This window comes from Pongo pygmaeus, chromosome 18 (assembly GCF_028885625.2).
Source record: "Pongo pygmaeus isolate AG05252 chromosome 18, NHGRI_mPonPyg2-v2.0_pri, whole genome shotgun sequence".
Classification (NCBI taxonomy): domain Eukaryota; kingdom Metazoa; phylum Chordata; class Mammalia; order Primates; family Hominidae; genus Pongo; species Pongo pygmaeus.
In genome coordinates, this window is record NC_072391.2 from 19,581,211 (window position 1) to 19,603,346 (window position 22,136).

Here is a 22,136-nt window from a genome sequence, read left to right on the forward strand (position 1 = left end):
GAAGGAGGGCATTGATCTATTCATGAGGGATCCACCCCCAAGACCCAAACACCTCCCATTAGACCCCACCTCCAACACTGGGGATCAAATTTCAACATGCGGTTTGGAGGGGACACACGTCTAAGCCACAGCAGAGGCCAAGTTGCTATAGGGCACAGAGCCAGAAAGTAGAAGGCCCTGGGTTAGAATGCAGACCTGCCTGAATCCCAAGGCCATACTCTTCCTTGAACACCATACAGTGGTTATTTCATTAGGGGTCGCACAGATGGGTGGGGAGCAGGCAGAGAAATAAAAAAAGAGACTGAGTGCTGCTGTCTCATGCCTATAATCCCAGCACACGGGAGGCTGAGCAGGAGGATCACTTGAGCCCAGGAACGCATGTCCATACTGGGCAACATAGCAAGACCGCATCTCTATAAAATATATAGAGGATTTATAATGTGTCCACATTTAGTGATTGCTAACCAAGCGTATGCCACTGGGCTTAGCAGGCACTTTGAAAAGCAAAATATCTCTTATTCCTAAAAATAACGCTGTGTTATACCCATTATATATATACACATATATATAAATTTTTTAAATAAGAATAAATAGGCTGGATGCAGTGGCTCACGCCTGTAATCCCAGCACTTTGGGAGGCCGAGGTGGGTGGATCACCTGAGGCCAGGAGTTCAAGACTGCTGGCCAACATGGCGAAACCCTGTCTCTCCTAAAAATAAAAAAACTAGCTGGGCGTGGTGGCAGGGGTCTATAATCCCAGCTACTTGGGAGGCTGAGGCAGGAGAATCGCTTGAACTCGGGAGGCAGAGGTTGCAGTGAGCTGAGATTGCGTCGCTGCATTCCAGCCTGGGTGACAGAGCAAGACTCTGTCTCAAAAAAATTAAATTATAAAAATGAAGAAGCAGCAAAAGGTTTCAAATTAAAAGGGTGACTTTCAAAAGACCATATGACTCTGTGGGAAGAGACATACTAGGTTCTTATGTTTTATTTTTCTGTTGCATACCACACCCAACCCACGGCCTCATATATTCTAAGCACATAGAATAATTTGTTGAAGGAACATTGAGTGAACAAGGAGAAGAAATGGCCATTTCTTCTTTTTTTTCTTTTGAATGAACCCTTTAGCTGTTCAGCATCTTCCTCGTTTAAATGGGTGTTGTGGTCCCTTTTGACCCCCAGCTTCTGAGGCCTGCTGGGGAAGGTTGGTGTGAACACAGCTCCCCTTCCCCAGGGCCTTCTGGTCTCCACGAGTCTTCCCATCTGCTTTCCAGATGATCAAATGACTCATCAGCTCCCTGCAGCCTTCCCAAACCTGCTTTTTTGTCTTCTCCGCTCTCTTTCCCAACTTCTTAGGCAGGACTCTTCTGGCTGTGAGTGACGGAAACCAACTTAGTCTAGTTTAGGCCCCATGGGGGAGCTTACTGGCTCCCAGATGGTGATTCACAGGAACCCTGGGAGAGACCTCACTGGAGCACAGAGAGGGCAAGCAGTGTGCTCTGAGTCACACAGCTGTTCATTATGGGGAGGATTGGGAAAGCTTAAGAATTTTGAGAACAAGCTACATGCAGGTGGTGACTATTTATTTGACTAACGTATTCCCAGTGCCTAAAACAATAACACTCATCACATAGTAGGTGCTCAGTAATATTTGTTGAATGAGCATGTGAATGCATGAATAGTGGAGTCTCTTTTATTTTTATAAAATAGAGCCTCACTCTGTTGCCCAGGCTAGACTGCAGTGGTGCAATTTCAGCCCATTGCAGCCTCCACCTCCCGGGTTCAAGCGATTCTCCTGCCTCAGCCTTCCAAATAGCTGGGATTACAGGCATGCACCACCACGCCTGGCTAATTCTTGTATTTTTAGTAGGAGTGGGGTTTCTCCATCTTGGCCAGGCTGGTCTAAAACTCCCGACCTCAAGTGATCCACCCACCTCGGCCTCCCAAAGTGCTGGGATTTCAGGCGTGAGTCACCAGTCCCAGCTGAATAGTGGAATCTTAAAGTCTTCATCCCCCCTCTGTATGGATAGGAAGTAACTGAGGGCAGGGAGGGGAAATGGAGGAATTCTTTACGTCACTGTGCCCTTCTTTTCACTCTCATCATGCATCAGGGGCCCCAGGGCCTGGCTTCTGCTAGCTTCAACCCTGGGTTCTCTTCCTACCTCGAGGTTGTCTCAGCCTCTGCAGGTGACAGACAGCCTGCCTGCCCCAGTCTCAGCCTGGACATCTCCCGGCTCATGAGGGCCCCACAGTGAATGGGCATCATTCAGTTCTTGCATCAGACTGGCTCGGCTGACCACAGCAAGCTACGGCCCCTGAGGAAGATGCCAGGAGCCGGGTTTGCTGCCAAGGGCTCCCTGATGCTGTCCCTGTGATTCCAACTCCCCGGGGCTCCCAGCGGGTGAGAACAAGGGCTGGCTGTGGCAGAGTTCTCGTCTTTGGGTGGGGTATGTGGCGAATGGAAAGTCAGCCGCTCTGGCCTCGTGGCTTGGCTGGTGCAAGCGCGGATGCTTTATAAAGTGACTTTTCAAGGCCTTCTCCCTCCACTGGGCCTTGGCAGCCACGCTGTTTCTCCAGAACTGAGCCGGCCTTGTGTCTGTTGGGAAGAAAGACGTGAAAATGAGGGCTGGAGCGGACGCAGGGCCCCGATTCCAGGAGAAACAGGGCATCATGTTGTACTGCTGCCTGGGGCAGAGCTGACAAGCGCCACATTCATTCCTTAGCAGGAGTTGGCTCCCTTTGTGGTATCAAATGCCCCCTCTGCACAGCCGCGACATTGATCAGCAATGTCAGCTGTGTAGAGAGGTGGCACGGGGTGGCGAGGTTGATTAACCAGGGGCAGTCTAAATGCTGTTTTTCTAATCTGAGTCATCCCTCCAGAAAGTTATGTGCTTGTGTGTGGCAATATTACAAGTTTATGTTGTATTCTGTGTGGAGGGCACCCCTTGGAGGTGTGCAAAGAGGCAGCCCTTATTTGGAGAAGAGGGGCAGGTGCACGTGGTTACAGCTCTCTGTACACGTTTATGCCTGTCTTTCTATCCCTATGCTACGTTTGCATGCCTTTTGTGAATGTACACACTCTGAATGTTTTTCTTTTTAAATTTCTATTTTTTAGAGACAGGGTCTCAATATATTGCCCAGACTGGTCTTGAACTGCTGACCTCAAGTCGTCCTCCCGCCTCAGCCTCCCGAGTTCTTGGAATTACAGGCAACCGCCCTGTGCCTGGCCAACTCTGACTGTTACTTGTGCATCTGTTGTTGCATGCATGAGTGGGTGCGTGTCTTCCTAAGACAGAGAGGCTTCCTGGATTCGAATCATGGCTGTGCTTCCTATGCACCACGTGATGAATTCCCATCAGCCTTGGTTTTCTCACCTGTATAATGGGGATGATCATGGTTCTTACCTCACAGGACAGTCTTGGAGGTTAAATGGGGCAACACCTGGCCCCAGGTCAGTTGTTGACGTGTGTCAGTTACTGTGGCTGTTACGGTTTTGACTTTGCAGGCCTGCTAGTATGTCTGTGTGACCTGCTTCATGCCCTCATCCTCAGCTGTAACAGTAATTGTGTTGGTGTTTTCTCTTGCTTTATGAACAAAGGATCCAGTGCTCTGAGTTCTGAGGAGGAAAAGGGACAGGATCTGAGACTCTCTTGGTTTCATCAGGGGCTGTTCAGCTCGCTGTGTCCCACCTGGATGGGGGAGGAGTATCCGACCCTCCCTGGGCCCTGAGTTCCTCTTGGGTCACTCAGGCTTGTCACACCTCCTCCCTGAGCCCCCCCAACCACACATAGACACACACACATACAGTTACGCACCTTGAATCTGTCTGACGTTGCTGCGGTTTCTCACAAGGGGTTTAAATAATTCTCCGTGGCTGTGGTCTGAACTGCACAGAGAGAATCTCATTGTCCCTAACCTACTAGTGGATGCCTCCCACCTGGCCTGACCTCTGGCTCCAAAGGGCAAGTCCAGCGTTTCAAGCTGCTCTTCTAGCCCCTATGAACCTGAGGTCTTAGAGGACAGCTCTCAATGGAGAATTGTGTCTGGAGTAGAGACAAGGGTGAGGTATTCCCAGATGGGCATTGAGGAAAGGGCCTTTTGCCTCTCCTGCTGTGAACAGCTTTTATGGCTCTTCTTCTGCAGTAGAGTAGTGATACGGTTTGGCTATGTCCACACCCAAGTCTCATCTTGAATTGTAGCGGCCATGATTCCCCCACGTGTTGTGGGAGGGACCCGGTGGGAGGTTATTGAATCATGGGGGCAGGTCTTTCTGGTGCTGTTTTTGTGATAGTGACTGACTCTCCTGAGATCTGATAGTTTTATAAAGGGGAGTTTCCCTACACAAGCTCTCTCATTCTCTCTTGTTTGTTGCCCTGTAAGACGTGACTTTCACCTTCTGCCATGATTGTGAGGCCTCGCCAGCCACGTGGAACTGTGAATCCAGTAAACCTTTTTTTCTTGATAAATTACCCAGTCTCCGGTATGTCTTTATCAGCAGCGTGAAAACAGACTAATCCAGGTGTTAAAATCGCGGGCCCTGGCGGAAGATTTGTAGGTTCAAAGCCAAGTTTTGCCGCTTACTGGTTGTATGACTTGGGCAAGATGCCTGCCCTTTCTGAGCATGTCTCCTCATCTGTCAAATGGCTATAGCTGCATCCAAGGCTGGATATGAGGATTAAAGGGAGTTATTCCCATAAAATCCACAGAGTCATCCTTGGCATGCAGGAAGCGTTGGTAAGTGTTAGCTGTGGCTGGCTTATTACCATCAGTTACTTGTTTGTCTCTGTGTATTGTCTTCATATTTGAGGTCCTCACTCTGGAAGCTGGGATGGTGGTCATTCTGCACAGGCCTTTGACGTCATAAGCACTTGGTGAATATTTTGTGATTCATTTATCTATTAATTCATCAGAAAATAGGGTATATCCATCCTGGGTAACAGAGTGAGACCCTGTCTCTACAAAAAATTTTTAAAATAGCCAAGTGTGGTGGAAGTTGCCTGTAGTTCCAGCTTTCCAGGAAGCTGAAGCATGAGGATTGCTTGAGCCCAGGAGGTTGAGGTTTCAGTGAGCTGTGATCATGCCACTGCACTTCAGCCTGGGTGACAGAGTAAGACCCTATCTCTTAAAAAAAAAAAAAAGAAAAAAAAAAATAGGATATAGTAAAACAAACACCCATGTATGTAGAATAAGACAAGCTCAATATCAAGAGAGCTTAATGATGGACATTTTCACCTTCCATTTAGGTGTTTGCCATGGAGACGAGAGAGAGCTTCTTTTTGTCCATGTCTTGAAGGAGGAAATGTATGCTCCAACAGCCCTCAAATAAAGCCCTCATAGGTTTGAATCCTATTTTTTCCACAAGCAGTTTATTTTGTATTTTCTCATGTTGTAAACTATCTTTTAAAAAACGTTATCCATAACCCACCATTCCAACCCAATTGCAATTTTCACATCTTCGGTTTCTTTCTGTATTTATCTATACCCATTGGTTTTAAACTGTGTACACTTTGTCTTTTTCATATTCAATATTGCTTTGTAAACACTTTTTTTTATTTTTGTTTTTGAGACAAGGTCTCTGTCGCCCAGGCTGGAGTACAGTGGGGCAATGAGGGCTCACTACAGCCTTGATCTCACCGGCTCAAGGGACCCTCATGCCTCAGTCAGTCTCCTGGGTGGCTGGGACTACAAGGTGTGCACCACCATGCCTGGCTAATTTTTTGTGTTTTTTGTTTTTTTTTTTTTTTGGTAGAAACAGGGCTTTGCTATGTTGTCCAGGCTGGTCTCCAGCTCCTGGGCTCAAGCTATTCACCTGCCTCAGCCTCCCGAAGTGTTGGGATTACAGGCGTGAGCCACCATGCTCAGCCTGGAAACACTTTTAAAGCATTTCTGTCATCTCTATGCTGATCCTGCTAATTAGTGCATAATTCACCACTGAGTTGATGCACCTTATTTAATGTCACCGTTGCTCAATTGTTGAATGTTTAGATTTTTGTTGATATTCTAAATAAATAATGTTGTAAATATATTTGGGCCTATGGCTTTTATTTTATTTTCTAATTATTTCTTTAATAATTTTTTAAGCAGGAGCTCACTGGCCAAGAAACATTCCATAAATGTTTAGTGCTCCTAAATGTTGTGGAAGTTGATATAATAATAATAACCATAGCCACTAACCCTTCATTGAACAACTAGGCCCGGCATTATCTGAGTGCTTAGCATACCTTTTTAAATTTACCCCTCCCAGCTCCTTGAGGTGGGGATGTTGTTATTCCCATTTTACAGATATAGGAACAGAGACAAAGAGAGGTGAAATTACCTGCCCAGGAACATAGAAAAGGATGTTGAAGAAGCCATCCCTTCCCTCAAAAAACTCAGTTGCAGAACACTACACATAGTTACGTCGGTAATCTCAAAGTTGCCCTGGCCAGTTCTTGTGCCTTTTCCACAACTTCACCTTGCAAATGCTAAATATGTGCCCATAAGTATATCTCCCTGTATAAATTTAGGCAGAGATTGAACTTGCAGGAAGTCCCTCTGGCTTTTCTGGAAGACTCTCCCACCCCGGGTGGCTCCATTCCCAGGAACCTCAAGGCAGAATGGTGGAAGTTTGGGAAAATGATCTGAAGTCCATTTCTCTTGCTTCCTCGTACCTTTTCCTTTGTAACATCCTCCACCCCAAGGGCCCAGTGTCCCTATGCGCTATCATCTCCCTTCCAACCTTTCCAGCCGTGATCTCTGAAAAAACTCATCCACACTGAGCTAGAGCTGATTGGAATTCACTCCAGGGAGAGTTGCATTTTGTCAAACACTAATGTTAAAGAATTGACTCTGAAGAATAGATTGTAGACGGGTGTGTGTGTGTGTGTATGAAAGAGTGAGACAGAGAGACAGAGGAGAGCAGAGCTGGATTATGTCATTCCCCTGGCTGTTACTTCTGTTTTTCTCCCCCACTTTTTTCCTCTTCCCAGTATAGGGTTACTACTTTCCAATATAGGGTTGATTCCCGCTCGTCCTTCAAACTTCAGATCAGGTGTCCCCTCCTCCCGCTCGCCTTCCTCGCTCTAACTCCACACCTTGTTTCTTTCACTCGTGGCTTTCATTACGAGCTGACTTTGAAGGTTGATGGGTTGATTCATTGCCTGTGTCTCCTCCTAAACTGCAAGTTACGTCCTTCCTTCTTTCCTTCCTTCCTTCCTTCCTTCCTTCCTTCCTTCCTCCCTCCCTCCCTCCCTCCCTCTCTTTCTTTCTCTTTTTTTGAGATGGAGTCTCTTTCTGTCACGCAGGCTGGAGTGTGATGGCATGATCTCGGCTCACTGTAACCTCCACCTCCCAGGTTCAAGTGATTCTCATGCCTCAGCCTCCTAAGTAGCTGGGATTACAGGCGCGTGCCACCACTCCCAGCTAATTTTTGTATTTTTAGTAGAGACAGGGTTTTACCATGTTGGCTAGGCTGGTCTCAAACTCCTGACCTCAAATAATCTGCCCTCCTCGGCCTCCCAAAGTGCTGGGATTACAGGTGTGAGCCACGGCGCCCAGCCCCTGAACTGCAAGTTCTTTGGGGACAGTAGGTACTATAATCTGTGTTAGTCACTGAGGTACCTAGAATCTAGCATAGTGCCAGGCACAGGGTCAGCTGCACCCACTGTTTGTTGATTGAATGCTTGATGTGTCTCCCAGCATTCCTTTCACCGTCAGCGCCTGTCCTTCCTGTCTACCTGGCCGAAAGCTGCCGTTGCCAGGAGAGAGTTTGAAGCTGTGATTTCCTTGTTGCCAAACAAATGAGAAGCCCGGTGAGGGCCAGTTAACCTGATGGCTGCTGTTGGAGAAGTCTGCTGGCTGGATCCTTAGCGATTGTGTTGAAAACACAGCCACTCTATTTTGTTTTCCTTTCCCAAAGAAATATTTGCTCTATCTCTGGCAGTGTGTACTTTATTATAACAGAGCTGGAGGATGTTGACCTGAGAAGTAAAAAAACATGGTTTCCAAAGAGACTCTGTCAATGGCTTCAAATTAATAAACGTGCAGCTGTGGGTGGTGGTGGGGGCTGGAGTGGGGGGCGAGGGCCGGAGGACAGGGGTGCAGAAGTGATTAAACTGCTCCCATTTTGCCATGGGGATGACACTGCTTTTCTTTTAGTGGCGGGTTAAGGGGATGAAAATCTGAATTGGCGTATCTTTAAACAAGTTATTACTTCAGCTGTGAGATAATTTGTTGAGAAAATGCCATTATTTTTCCAATATAGGTCCTTTGGACTGTGCAACCGGGGCGTGATGCTGGCAGCTGCGGTTGCATGTAGATGCTAAAGCATCATGGAGCGGGAGAATGAACTTCAGGTTAAAGCCTGTTTATTCTTAAATAAATTGAGTTTTCTGTTTTCCACGGTGTAATGAGGAGGGAGCAGGGCTTCCCTCCTGCTCTCAGTGCTGGAGTCCTGGAGTTGTCCACACCCCTTCCCTCGATGCTTAGGATCCTTCCAACAGCACCAGAACCTCTGGGGACTCTCATTCTGCCCAGAAAGGCTAGGGAGAACCCAGGTCTTTACCCTTTGTGGGGAGGAGCCTCGAAGATGGCCTTGAGCATCTCAGCCTCCGTTGCCATGCTTCCCAGTGACCTTGAGGATGTCATCTGTTATGGGTTGAATTATGTCCCCTCTCCTGCCCCCAGATTCATATGTTGAAGTCCTAATTTCCAGTACGTTGGAAGTTGACCTTGTTTGGAAAGACGGTCATTGCAGATGTAATTTGCAAAGATGCAGTCATACTAGAAGTGGGGGGGTCCCTAAGCTAATATGACTGGTGTCCTTATAAAAAGGGGGCATTTTAATTAGCTGGGTGTGGTGGCATGCGCCTGTAATCCCAGCTACTCGGGAGGCTGAGGCAGGAGAATCACCTGAACATGGGAGGTAGAGGTTGCAATGAGCCAAGATTGAGCCACTGCACTCCAGCCTGGGTGACAGAGTAAGACTCTGTCAAAAACAAAACGAAACAAAACAAAAAAAAAACAGTGGGGGGGGGCGGGGACATTTGGACATAGCCATGCACACAGGGAGGACACTTTGTGAAGGCGAAGGCAGAGATGGGCATGATGTATCTACAAGCGAAGGAACATTCCAGATTCCCAGCAGACCACCAGAAGCCAGGAGAGAGGCATGGAACATTCTTTCTCACAGGCTTCAAAGGGAACCAACCCTACCAACACCTTGATCTTAGATTTCTAGGCTCCAGAAATGGGAGGCAATACATTTCGATTGTTTAAGCCATTTAGTGGTGCTTTGTTATGGCAGCTGGCAAGAAACGAATACATCATCCAAGGGCCATGGTTCACCCATCATCTACTCCCCAAAAAAAATCACTCATACTCACTCAAATCCACATCTCCACCTGTGCCCTGAGTAAGTCCTTAAATCTGCCATGTAGGCCACCGAAGTTTCAGCTGTCACTGCCCTTTAGTCTTGCAGAAACACAGTCGGTCTTACATTGTTACTTTACAGGTAACACCCTCCCTGTGACATTCTGAGCCCCAGATGGGGAGCTGGGCCTCTTTCTGTGTCTTGATTCCAGCAGGCACTTAAGCAGTGCTTGTTGGATTCAGTAGATTTGCCCACTCTGACTCCTGAGATACATCCACTTCTAGTCCTTACCTTTCTGGAGTTCTAGCCTCTTGCCTTGTCAGTCCTTTGGTGACCGTATGCCCCTCAATATTTATGTGGCCTCCGTGGATCCAGGGTCCGCATTTTCCAATCTGGACTTGTACATGTGAAAGAGCTGTTCACGAGATCAGCAGTTCGAGCCAGCCTGACCAACATGGTGAAACCCCGTCTCTACTAATAATACAAAAATTAGCCAGGAATAGTGGTGCATGCCTGTAATTCCAGCTACTCAGGAGGCTGAGGCAGGAGAATCGCTTGAACCCGGGAGGCGGAGGTTGCAGTGTGCCGAGATCGCACCACTGCACTCCAGCCTGGGCAATACACTGTCTCAAAAAAAAAAAAAAAAAAAAAAAAAGAGCTATTCAAACTATGGAGTGCCCTAGTAAAATTGTAGCAATGACTCATTCCGCTGTTTGTATGTCTGAAGAGGGACAGTGAGCTAGACTCAAAGGCTCAGGTTCCGGTCCAGCTTTATCATTTACCACATGGCTATCCCTAGGAAAAGTCACTTCACCTCACTGAACTTTGGTTTTCTCAGCTTGCCTTGTCTGCCTCCTGGGTTGGCAGGGAACCAAGAATGTGTGTGAGAGGACTTTGATAGCATCAGAGCAGAGGCTGTAGACATAGAGAAAAGGGGGGAATGAAAAGGTTCTGATGGTGATCTGGAGAACAGGTACCCCAGCAAAAGGGGTCTGCATGGGAAGGGTGGGCCCAGGGTTGCCAGATCGTCAGAGTTTTTAATAGAAGCCGGAAAGGCGGTTTATTATGATGTATCCCAGCCATCCAATGTTGTCTCAGGTGTTTTTAAGCACCACAGGTTCATATCAAATTAGATTGCAGACTGTTTCTGGGCCCATGAGCCACCATTCTGTGATGTCTGCTGTAGGATCTGATTCAGATAGAGGTCGATGGCAACGCTTATTTCCTTTCTGTTACCCAAACCTGCCAATCCAAGCATCTTCCTCAATAACTCTGAAATGCAAGAGTCAATATTAACCAAAGAAAAGTTACATTGTCACCTCCTCCAGGAAGCCTTCCCTGATCACATCCCTACTGAATTGAATTGGATCAGAGGTTGGCCAGCCTTTTCTTAAAGGAGCAGATAAGAGATATTTTAGATGTTGAGGGCCCTTCAGTCTCCTTGGCAACTACTGAACTGTGACTCTGCAGCCGGAAAGCAGCCAGAGATAACATGTAAACAAATGAACGTGGCTGTGTGCCAATAAAACTTTATTTGCGAAAATAGGCCACGAGCTGAATCTGGCTATGGGATGGTAATCATTTCCTGATTCTCTAGTTAGAGCCTTTTTTTTTTTTTTTTGAGGTGGAGTCCCACTCCGCCCAGGCCGGAGTGCAGTGGCGTGATCTTGGCTCACTGCAACCTGCACCTCCTGGGTTCAAGCCATTCTCCTGCCTCAGATTCCCGAGTAGCTGGGATTACAGGTACCTGCCACCACGCCCGGCTAATTTTTTATATTTGTAGTAGAGATAGGGTTTCACTGTTTGGCCAGGCTGGTCTCATACTCCTGACCTCAAGTGATCTGCCCGCCTCAGCCTCCCAAACTGTTGGGATTATAGGCGTGAGCCACCACGCCCAGCCTAGATAGCTTTTTTATGTACTACCCTAACACCCTGAATTTAGCCCCTTATCAGCAGTCTACTGCCACAACTAAGAATAAACACATTTATTGAGCACTTACTGTGTGCCAGGAGCTGTTCCAACCCCTTCATTTATCTTTACTCATTTCTCACAGTGAGTTTGTGTGGAAGGTGCTGCTGCTATCCCCATTTCACAGATGAGAAGACTGAATCGCAGAAAGGTTAAGCAACATGCCCAAGGTCACCCAGCTGAGCTTTCAGACTCAGAAGCGAATAACACTTTGCTTCTATGGCTTACCCAGCAGATATTTCACGTCATCTCTGTATTTCCTTGATGCCCAGCACAGGGACTGGCTCTTAGAGCGCTCTTAGAGCGCAGGGACTGGCTCTAAGGTTGTGCCCAGGAGTCACTGCATGAGTGACAAGCATTATTTCTGGTTTTGCAAACCTGTACAGGAGGGGTATAGATACAAACATTGCTTTGTAACCCTTTCTAAATAGATTCGGAAAGTCGGCCTGGGAGAAACTTTCCCAAGCCAGACGCCTTTGTTTTTCTTGCGTCGAGAATTTGGCAGCTCTGGCTTGGACTTGCACAGGGCTACTTTTAAACATCTGGTTCTCTCAGCAGCCCTAAAATCCAACAGCACCCGTAACAACTTTCATCTCTCTGCCGTGGTGCCTTGTGAAACATCACAGCCCCCCTTGGCTGATGGTAGGAATGGTGAACAGAGTCTGCTGTTCACCAACCAGCAGATGAGAGTGACAGAGAGGACACTCTACATCTGAGTCCTTCCCCGAAGGGTCCCTGAAGAATTCCATGTCAATATGGTAAATTGATTCTGATTTGAAAAGCGCCTCACAGATTTCACTGTATTTAAAGGAGTCCCTGATGAGAATCCTTTATACTGTGAATGATCTCCTGGTAATTGATCTGCTTTAGAAGTTTGGCTTCAGTTTAACAGGGGCACCTGTGTTGTTCTGTACTTCTGTGAGCAGAGCTCAAAGTATTATAATGAGCAAGAATAATTATTATGATTATTTATAGGGAGTCGTTGTGATGTGCCAGGCACTTGTGACATATGCTTTGTTTTATGCGATTATTTTTATTTTTTTAGAGATAAGGTTTCGCTGTGCTGCCCAGGCTGGAGTGCAGTGGTGCGATTATGGCTCACTGCAGCCTTGAATTCCTGGGCTCAAGTAATCTTTCTGCCTCAGCCTGCCAAGTAGCTGGGACTACAGGAATGCACCACCCTTCCATTTTTTAATATTTAAGAGATTGGTGCAGGTGGGGGGTGATATGATTTGGCTCTGTGTCCCCATCCAACTCTCATCTCGAATTGTAATCCCCATGTGCCAAAGGAGGGACTTGGTGGGAGGTGATTGGATGAGGGGGGAGGTTTTCCCCATGCTGTTCTCATGATAGTGAGTTCTCATGAGATCTGATGCTTTAAAAGTGTTTGGCAGTTCCCCCTTCACTCTCATTCTCTCCTGCTGCCATGTAAGATGTGCCTTGCTTCTCCTTCCTCTTCTGCCACGATTATAAGTTACCTGAGGCCTCCCCAGCCCATGCGGAACTGTGAGTGAGTTAAACCTCTTTTCTTTATAAATTACCCAGCCTCAGATAGTTCTTGATAGCAGTGTGAAAATGGACTAATACAGGGGGGACGGGCAGGGATCTCACTCTCTTGCTCAGGCTGATGTTGAACTCCTGTCCTCAAGTGATCTTCCTGCCTTGGCTTCCCAAAGTGTTGAGATTACAGGCATGAGCTACCATGCGTAGCCCAACAAATGCTTTATATACTCTGTTTCATTTGTCCTTTTCAACTCCTCTAAGGGGTAGGTGCTGACCTTTTGCCTATAGGTGAACTGAGTCCTAGAAAGGTTAAATTGTGTGCCCAAGGTCACATAGCTGGTCAGTAGCACTGCTAGGATTCAAACCCAGGTGGTCTAGCTCAAGGGCCAGAGCTCTTCCCACCCTCCTCTGTTGTTTTCTCTAAGCGTGGTGGCTTTATTTATCTCCAGAAATGCTGTAAGCTCAGGTGCTTCTTGCACCGTGGGTGAAGTTGTGCCGTATGTCAGTGAGGATGGACTCCTGCCTCCAGGGCACTCCGTCCAGATGCTCCCTATTGGAATCACTGGGCCATATCAGCTCCTCTGAGAGAGCAGAAGGAAAAAGCTGGCAGGGTTGGACTTGGTGGATCGTGTGGAGACCACCACTGCCTCCCATGGAGAAGAGACCTCCACGAAGGCACAGTAGAAATCTGTTCTCCATGAACTGCAATGATGATCGCTGCCGTGGTGGGTGACATGAGCCACCCCTGTACCGTCCATTGTGGTGGCCATCAGCCACATGGGGCTATATCAGGAGCCCTGGAAATGTGGCTAGAATAGTGAGAAATTGAAGTTTTACTTTTATTTCATTTTCATTAATTTAAATTTAAAACCTGATACCCAATTCAGTTATTAAATATATTTGGAACTACTTGGGTCTGAGAATTTACTTCCTCATTTGACATTTAAAAAAAAATCAATTGGCCTGGCGTGGTGGCTCACGCCTGTAATCCTAGCACTTTGGAAGGCCAAGGTGGGTGGATCATGAGGTCAGGAGATCGAGACCATCCTGGCTAACACGGTAAAACTCTGTCTCTACTAAAAATAGAAAAAATTAGCCAGATGCGGTGGCGGGCGCCTGTAGTCCCAGCTACTTGGGAGGCTGAGGCAGGAGAATGGTGTGAACCCGGGAGGCAGAGCTTGCAGTGAGCCAAGATGGCACCACTGCACTCTAGCCTGGGTGACAGAGCAAGGCTCCCTCTCAAATAATAATACTAATAATAATTAATTCTTTTGAGATGGGGTCTCCCTATGTTTCCCAGGCTGGTCTTGAACTCCTGGGCTTAAATAGTCCTCCCACCTTAGCCTCCAAAAGCACTAGGGTTACAGATGTGAGCCACCACACCCAGAAGCATATGACATTTTTCTGAACTCTAAAGATGTAGCATGTATTGCTGATGAACATTTAGCATCTGCATTGAGATATGACAGCATGATCTCACTTATCAGTGGGAGTGGGAGCTAAATATGTGTACACACAGGCATTGAATGTGGAATGAGATAGACACTAGAGACTGTGAAGAGTGGGAGGGTGGTTGGGGGGGATGATGAGAATTACTTCATGGGTATAATGTACACCGTTTGGATGATAGTATACACTAAAAGCCCACACTTCACCACTCCACAGTTTATCCATGTAACAGAATTGCTCCTGCACCCCTTACATTTATAGAAATAAAAAATAAATACATTGAGGTATGCCGTCATGTAAAATACACACCATCACCTTCAGATCCACCTGCTCACATCATGTGCTACGGTTGTGGTTTCTTCTGCAAACCAAAGTGTCTGCCACAGGCCTCAATCAGTTTAGAGGTTTCTTTTGCCAAGGTTGAGGACATCCCCAGGAAAAAGGGATGAAAGTTGCTGGAGGATCTGGCCTGTGCTTTTTCCAAAGAGGGCTTTGAGGACTCTGTATTTAAAGGGGAAAAAGTGGGCAGGAGGGGAAGGAGGAAAGAAAGAAAAGAGGGAAGGTAGGGAGTGAGGTGAGAGGTCACATTCTTATGAGGCTTTGATTAACTCTCACCGAATCCACATCTTGCATTTGAAAGGAGGGGGTAGGGGAACAGTCATTTATGTATTTGTCTCAAGCTCAGTAAATCTGTATTTTACATGGGATAAAGTAAACATAAAGTGGAGGGAAACGTCAAATATATATTTTATCTTGAGGTGGGCAGGGGGACGATTTCAAGTCTTGTCTTTGTCCCATACCTCTGAAGATAAGCTGTTAATTTACATTGTCAGGGCGAGGGAGGCCACCTGGAGAGATATGTGGCCTTCTGTCTTGCAGCTGTCTGTTTAGGAACAAAGGGAAAGGCAGTGTTTTGCATGACTCAGTTTCCAAGCATAACTCTCCCATTTGGCATAGTGAATTTGGGGTCCTGAGACAGAAGGGGTTTCCTTTCTCCTTCTGATGGTCGTTTATTCATTCAATAAACATTTTTTAGGAGTACCAGCTAGTGTGCACGATGAGGATGCAGCAGTGAATAAGACACAGAGATCAAACAGACCAAAAAAAGTAGAACCTATTAACATGAAATGTTATACATGGGATTAAAATAGGAGGATGTGTTGAAGAGGGTGGTCCCAAGAGAGCCCTGAGGGAGGTGACATTTGGCCCTAGACCTCAACGACCAGGAAGCCATGTGAAAACTTGGATGAAAAGCCTCCCAGGCAGAGGGAAATGGCCTTGAGGCGGCAGAGAGTATGGAATGTTCTAGAAACCTTTGGCCATCAGTGCTGGAGCACAGAGGAAGAAGGAAGCATGGTGTCAGATGAGCTTGAGGAACAGGGAGGGGTAAGATCCTATAGGGCTTTATGATCAAGGAGAGAAGTTTAGATTTTATTTCCAGTGAGATGGGGAAGTCATGTAGGATTTACAAATTGCTATGTTGTGTGTTCTTCAGTTTATGATTTTATAAGGGTCCCTGTATTAGTCAGTTGTCATGCTGCTAAATAAAGATATTGAGACTGGGTAATTTATAAAGGAAAGAGGTTTAAGTGACTCACCATTCCACATGGCTGCGGAGGCCTCGCAATCATGACGGAAGGCAAATGAGGAGCAAAGGCCCATCTTACATAGCAGCAGGCAACAGAGAATAAGCCAAGTGAAAGGAGGAATCACCCCTTATAAAACCATCAGATCTCGTGAGACTTACTCACTACCATGAGAACAGTATGGGGGGAAACTACCCCCATGACTCAGTTATCTCCCACTGGGTCCCTCCCACCACATGTGGGAATTATGGGAGCTACAATTCAAGATGAGTTTTGGGTGGGGACACAGCCAAACCCTGTCAATGCCTCTGGTGGCGGCTGGAAGAAGAGAGGACCCTGGGAGTAAAGGGATGTTGGGATCCAAGATGACTGGGACTTGGGTTAGCATAGTGGTGGCCAAAGTCAGAAGGGGACAGTTTGTTATTGCCCAGTGGGTTTATTTTGCCCACTGTCCAGATAGGGCTGATTTATCAAGACAGGGGAATTGCAATAGAGAGAGTTTAATTCATGCAGAACTGGCTGAATGGGAGACTGGAGTTTTATGATTCAAATCAGTCTCTCTGGAAATTTCTCTGGAAATTTTGAGGCTAGTGTTTTTCAAGGATAGTTTGGCGGGCAAAGGAATGGGTGCTGCTGATTGGTTGGGGATGCAATCACAGGGGTAGGTGGAAAATGGTCCTCTTCTGGTGAGGACACAGTACTGGTTGGTGGGTCTGGGTCGAGCCATCATAGTCAGAAATGTAAAAATCTTCCCCTAGTCCGTATCAAGTGTTAAATAAAAGAAATGCAAAAACCTGAAAAGACATCTCAAAAGGCCAGTCTTAGGTTCTACAAGAGTGATGTTATCTGCAGGAGGAATCAGGGAAGTTGCAAATCTTGTGACCTCAGGAATAATGGCTGGGAATCCTTTACACTAGCAGAATTCAGGGTTTTTTTTTTTTGTTTGTTTGTTTTTGTTTTTTTCTTTTGAGATGGAGTCTCGCTCTGTCACCCATGCTGGAGTGCAATGGGGCGATCTTGGCTCACTGCAACCTCCATCTCCCAGGTTCAAGCGATTCTCCTGCCTCAGCCTCTGGAGTAGCTGGGATTACAGGCACCCACCACCATGCCTAGCTAATTTTTTGTATTTTTAATAGAGACGGGAGTTTCGTCATGTTGCCCAGGCTGGTTTTGAACTCTCGAGCTCAGGCAATCCCCCCGCCTCAGCCTCCCAAAGTGTTGGGATTACAGGTGTGAGCCACTGCCCCTGGCCAAGGCTCCTTTTAATCCTTGTAACCTAATGGAACTACATTAGCTTTACAAAGGTGGTTTAGTTTTGGGGAAGGACTGTTATCTTTTAAAATATAAACTAAATGTCTCTGAAAGTTAGCTTGACCCAAGCCCAGGAATGATCATGAGCGGTTTGGAGGTTAAAGGCAAGATGGGGGGTTAGTTAGATCAGACCTCTTTCACTGTCATAATTTTCTCACTGTTACCGTTTTTGCAAAGGCAGTTTCAAGTTCTGGACATACTCTGTTAACTTACCCGTGAATTGGAGATGTGTTGGCCACAGGGGCCTGAAGGATAAAGAGGCATTGAAGGTGTCTGCTCCATGCTTGGCTTGAACACTAGGGTGGTGGTTTTGCTTTCGACTTAGGCACCTTCTTACCACTCCCCACCCCGAAGTATTAATTTCATTCCTCCTGTGTCTGTCTCATTCTTGCTGGCAGCTTATTCATGTACATACAGCCGCAGCTTTATTGGATAAGCCTGTTTTGAGTGGGGAAAGAGGAATTTGTTCTCTTTTGGTTCTGCTCAGGGCCCTATATTCCTTGTACTCGCCTCCCCCTGTTGAGTTTGTTTCTGCTAATGTAAATAATGTTCGGATTAAGAACAGATCTCTTAAACCTAGAGTTGACTTCCCTGACGTTTTATTCCCCCCTCCTGCTGCTTTGTGAGGAGATGCTGAAGATGCCAAAGAGGTGGGTGGGGGATGAAGTGATTATTTATTTGTGTGCAAATGAGGAATGGTGACTAAAGCAGGTACAGGGCACGACCTGAATCCTGCAGGAGCCACACCTGACACGATTCCCTTTCCCGACTTCAGGCTCTAAATGAATTTCTACTTGACTAAAAATACCTCAAGAGCTGGGTGGCAGCTTAAACTGTCGGTAAATTTAAAACAGGTTTGCGTGCCACTGATTATAGCAGAGGATAAAAAGTTAGTGGAGAATTTTGTTTAACTCCCGGTTCTCCGTCCTGTCTTGAAGCCTACACCCTTTGATTCCTGGATGGATTGCAGTGGTGGGCTGTATATTTCACTTTATTTTTCTTTGAACTTTTCAATGGCCAGGGACTATGTGTGTTTTAGGCTGAAGACCTGTCTTGCTTAAGAGAAGATGATGTAAAAATGGCCTGGGGCTGATTAGACAGAAAGTCCAGTGTGAGTCAGAAGTGATCTATGCCTGGCTGGCTAAACAGATCCACTCTGGGGCTGCATATTTATTTGTGAGACACCTCCAGAATGTCTGTCCTCCTTTCTTAACCTTCTGCCTCTTACAATGATCGTTCTGTACCATCCTGCAGGGAAACCATAATTAAACAAAAATAGTAGCCAGGCGTGGTGGCGTGCACCTATAGTCCTTGCTACTCAGGAGGCTGAGGTGGGAGGATCGCTTGAGCCCGGGAGTTTGAGGCTGAAGTGAGCCAGGATCGTGCCACTGCACTCCAGCCTGAGTGGCAGGGTGAAACCCTATCTCTAAGAAAAATAAAAATGATAAGAACTAAATTTGTTAAAGGCTTTCTATGCATTGACACATTGAATCTACACAGCCACTTTCTTGGGCATCAACAATGCTGAATTTTACTTGAGCCCTGTGCTCCTGCAAAAGAACAAAGGTTAAAGGAATCCACCCACCTGTTTGTGTTGTAGAAAATGCCTCACTGCAAAGAACCAGTGTTCCCCACATGACCTAGATACGACTTATGGATACCCTTTTGTTTCCCCAGGACAGGGCTAGACTCACACCCTGTGCATTCCCATTTGTTACCTTATAAAGGATGACCTGGCTGCTCATTCTCACTGATCAATCAATCAGAACAACATGCTTGATCACCAGACTTTGGATCAGACTCTCTTCTTCTTCCCGGTGCTTCTGCCTTGACACACGCTGAGCATGAGCCAGCACACAGCCCCTCCTGAGAAAAGGCTGGCATCAGGGTAAAACATTCTCGGATCTGCTCTCTGATCACACCATCCTTTCTTCCCCAAACTTGCTTTTGTTTCTCCTTTTTGTTAAAAGAAAACTCCTTTTTGCCTAGCCTTTGAGATGCTTCAGGATCCTTAAGATCTCATGGTAAAGCACCCTCCGTAGTGTGATTTTTCCTTTCTTCCCTTTGCAATAATCCTTTCCAATGATGTTTTTCCTTACTTAATCCAGATTAGTTTTTTCTTTAACAGTTCATATTAAGTATGATGGTCTCTATTTTGCAGAGGAGGAAGTTGGGGCTCAGGGAGGTGGTGACAGGCAGAATGGGGAGCTCTGGTCTGTCTGAACCCAGAGACCGTGCTTGTTCCCTTAACTAGTTCCCGAGGCTCTGTTCATGAATTGTAGACTTTATCTGAACTCTCTCTGGTCCTCTACATGCTTACCATCTAATCAGAGACACAGACAGTACTTGACTCACAGTGGGTTTGACTTGCAACTTTACGTTGGTGCAAAGCAATGTAACTTCAGCAGAAGCCTTACTTCGAATTTTGAGTTTTGATCTTTTCTCAGGCTAGCGATGTATTTGGATATTGTGTTTTGTGTTTTAGCATCCTGTCATGTCTGCAAAATGTCCGTGTACAGTATTCAACACTTCATTATAAACTAGGCTTCGTATTAGATGATTTTGCCTAATTGTAGGCTAATGTCAGTGTTCTGAGCATGTTTAAGGCAGGGTTGGCTAAGCTGTGATATTCGGTAGGTTAGGTGCGTTAAATGCATTTTCAACTTAGGCTATTTTCAGCTGACAGTGGGTTTATTGGATATAACCCATTATAAGTCACGAGCATCAGTCTAAGATACTGAGTCATGGTTTGTGTAGCATCTTTGTTTTATAGCTCTGGGAAAAGAGAAACTCATGCAATATCACTGTTTTTTATGCATTTGTGTATTCCTCTGAATAGAATCTTCAGGAGGAGAAAAATCTTGGTGTCTACAGCAGAAACAGGCACGCCAATGTTGAGCTTCCAGCCTGCGTGGTTAGGAAAGGTTCTTGGACCAGGCAAGACTGGAGCTGCTCCGAGGAGAAGGGGTTCCATGTGGAAATTGCAGGACTCACATATAGGGTATTATTGGTTAGAAATGCATGGGAGTGGGAGAGTCCAGGGAGTGGGTAGCAGCGGTTCCCTTGCCTGCCAGGCAGCCAATGGCACCTTCTTCTCTGGGCAGTGGTGAGCCACTGCAGGTCTTTGGGCAGGAGAATGTCATAATGACAATGATGATAATAATGATCACACTGATAATAGCCTGTGCCTCGTGTTTTTATAACTCCTCTCCCAAGGTGCCCTTCTCCGGAAAGCTGGGAGTGCTTCACAGATGTTACCTAATTAATCACTAGTGCTTCCCTGCTGAGGGAGGTGGGGGGTGGCTAATATCCCCATTTTTCAAAGGAGGAAAACCAGGCAATGGGAAGCTCTCAGGTAGTCTAGTGAAGCAGTGTGGGTTCTGGGAGAGACCCTGCAACAGTTAGTTGTTCTTTCTCTCTTTGCCTCCAGACCCACAGCCCACCTTTCGGGAATAGAGTGGCTAGGACACATTGGTTTGTGCATAGGGAGGTACAGATAAGAGGGTCTCTGCATGAAGGATGGAGGAGAGGAATCCATACACTGAGTGTTTAGAGATGCTCGAATATGGACACCTGGGGGTCAGAAGAGGTCACTCCTGGCTTTGGGCACACCCTAGACCTTGATATCCCCTTCTTCTGCTCCCTCAAAGATGTCTCTTGGGGCATTTATCATCCTCCTCTGAGTCTGTTGACCTCCGTGGCAGTTCTGTGCCCTCCTTGAGGCAAGGATCTTACCTTTTATAATCTAACCTTGGTGCCAGGTTCATGCGCTTTGGCTTGACTATTAAAGTTGCCATCTTTTGACATGGGTGAGTCACTTCCCCTCAGCCTCAGTTTCTTCATCTGTAAAAGGATGATGACAACTACACCTGCCTTATTGGGTTACTGTGAAGATTAGATGAGGTAATGCATGTCATATGCTCAACAGTGCCTGGGACGTTTAATAAATTATCAGTGCTCTTATAATAGGGGCTTACAAATATGAACACGGGATTACTGCTCTAAACTGGTTCGTGGATACAGACGTACCTTCTTGAATGCAATTGACATACAACGGAAATTGGAGTAGGAATCAGCTTCCTTGAAATGGAATCATTTCTCCTGTTGATGTGTATTGTAATTTTAAAGAAAACATATGCACTTTTTCATTTCTGCCTGGGTGTAGTCAAGCTTTTGTTCCAAGTTCCTGAGCCCCTCCACCTCTCCATCAAGTATCTAGTAATCCATAAACAAGGCTTAAGCTGCTATTTAAAGCAACTCTGCTGTTAATCCCTTTGTAAAAGCAAATCCTTTGGGAATGTGAATAACCTCCCCCCCTCCAGCTCTTTCCTTTTGAGCTTATTGTGTAAATTCAGGTTTTTCCTATTTTATTTCTTTTAAGGTAGTGTTATCCATGACTGAGAGTCAGAGATTCAGAACTGGAGATTGATGGAATCTTAGAGTGCCTGGCCCAACATCTTCATTTAAAAGATGGGAGATGAGGACCTGGCGAAGGAGGTGCTTTTCACATCTGGGTAGCAGTAAAACTCAGGCTTAGCCCATGTCTCCAAAAGTGTTTCTCAGCTGTTACGTAAGTGATTTAATTGTCATGTATTTATTTAAAGCGATACCGGTTTTTTCCCCCTAAATAATAGTAATGCAAGTAGTATTCATATTGTGTTGGCTCTGTGACAGGCACCATTGGAAGCACTTGCCTTGAATTAACTTTACATGTTTTAAGTCATTTACCCTTGAACAACCTCTCTATTCAGTAGGCTCTATTGTTAGTGCTGTTTTGCAGATGAGGAAACTGAGGCATCACGTTGTTAACTCACTTGTCCGGGGTCACACTGCTCATAGGTGACTGTCAACTCCAGAGCTCATCAATTACAGGTGTCTCTCTATTGACTAAATGCATGGCCGTAAAGCTTTATTTTTAAAAGAGATCTATTTCACTACAAGGTAAGAGTTGGTTGAAGAAAATACTAAGTTA

General features: G+C 46.1%; 1 protein-coding gene across 1 annotated transcript in view; it reads left to right on the plus strand.

Moving 5' to 3' along the window:
* XYLT1 (xylosyltransferase 1) overlaps positions 1-22,136 on the plus strand; it is a 368,112-nt gene that overhangs the window by 62,915 nt on the left and 283,061 nt on the right. The gene's annotated exons all lie outside the window — the stretch shown is intronic.